Here is a 1704-nt window from a genome sequence, read left to right on the forward strand (position 1 = left end):
TTCTCCACAACCTCTCCAGCATGTGTTGTCCCTTGAGTATTTCATCTTGGCCATTCTGATGGGTGTAAGGTGAAATCTCAGGGTTGTTTTGATTTGCATTTCCCTAATGGCTAATGAGGTTGAGCATTTCTTTAAGTGCTTCTCTGCCATTCGATATTCCTCTACAGAGAGTTCTCTATTTAGCTCTGTTCCCCATTTTTTTAAGTGGATTACTTGGTTTGCTGCTTTTCAGCTTGTTTAGTTCTTTATATATATTGGATATGAGTCCTCTGTCAGATAAAGGGTTAGTGAAGATTCTTTCCCAATCTGTAGGCAGTCGCTTTGTTTTGATGACGGTGTCCTTTGCTTTACAGAAGCTTTTCAATTTCATGAGGTCCCATTTATTGATCATTGCTCTTAGAGCCTGTTTTGTTGGTGTTCTGTTCAGGAAGTTTTCTCCTGTACCAATGAGTTCTAGGGTATTCCCCACTTTTTTTTCTAGCCCATTTAATGTGTCTGGTTTTATGTTGAGGTCTTTGATCCACTTAAACTTCAGTTTTGTGCAGGGTGATAAGTAAGGAATATTTTTAATGTAGGAAGTAAATATATGGAAGTAAAATATAGGAAGTAAAAATTTTTATAAATCTGTGGACAAATTGATGAAAGTTCTAGTTAATGGAAAACACAGTTTTTTAAAAAAATAGAATAATCAATAAAATTCAAATCCACTGCAAATCAAGTCAATTAAGAACTTCAAGGTTAATTTTATAAGAATTTTAGTGATATTCTTTTAACTCTTTATTAATTACACTTTATTCACTTTGTATCCACCTGTGGTTCCCTCCCTCTTCTCTTGGCAATCTCTCCCTTCCTCCACCCTCTGCATGCATGCCCCTCCCCAAGTCCACTGATAGAGGAGGTCCTCCTCCCCTTCCTTCTGATCCTAGTCTATCAGGTCTCATCAGGAGTGGCTGCATTGTCTTCTTCTGTGGCCTAGTAATGCTGTTTTCCCCTCAGGGGGAGGTAATTAAAGATCAGGCCAATCAGTTCATGTCAGAGACAGTCCCTGTTCCTATTACAATGGAACCCACTTGGATACTGAACTGCCATGGGCTACATCTGTGCAGGGATCTTAGGTTATCTTCATGCATGGTCCTTGGTTGGAGTATCAGTCTTTTAGTGATAGTTTAAGAGAAGTAAAAAAAATAGCATAATACTGCAAAAGGTGCACACACAGACATACACACATTTAATGCAATGTTGAACGAGAAGACAAAGTAGACAGTAACAACTGCTTTAAAATTATCTACAAAGCTGTAGTAACCAAAACACAGTATGACTGACAAGTATTGACACAGAGTCATGTACAGGACAGCACATATTTTCAGAGAAACTGTAAAAACCAAATTTGTGATGCCAGAAGCTCTACTAATAAAGCTTAGCCAGCGTGACTACCTAAGCATAGCTGAACAAGGTCAGCTTAAATCAACACATTAAAGTGTACAGGAGAAAGCTCAGAAACCTAACCCTACACAAAGAACTAAGGGTCATTAAGGAATGCTGAGTGTGGAAGAAATTCTTTTCCACAGGGAAGAACACACCAATTGTTTATTCAGTACCAATGGTCACCCTTATGAAAGAAACATAGAAAAAATATTATACAGACGGAGTAAGTTGTATTTATGTACAAAGGCAAATATATATAAATGAATATACATATATGCG

The sequence above is a fragment of the Psammomys obesus genome, unplaced genomic scaffold (assembly GCF_907164565.1).
Source record: "Psammomys obesus unplaced genomic scaffold, mPsaObe1.curated_primary_1811, whole genome shotgun sequence".
NCBI classification, from domain to species: Eukaryota; Metazoa; Chordata; class Mammalia; order Rodentia; family Muridae; genus Psammomys; species Psammomys obesus.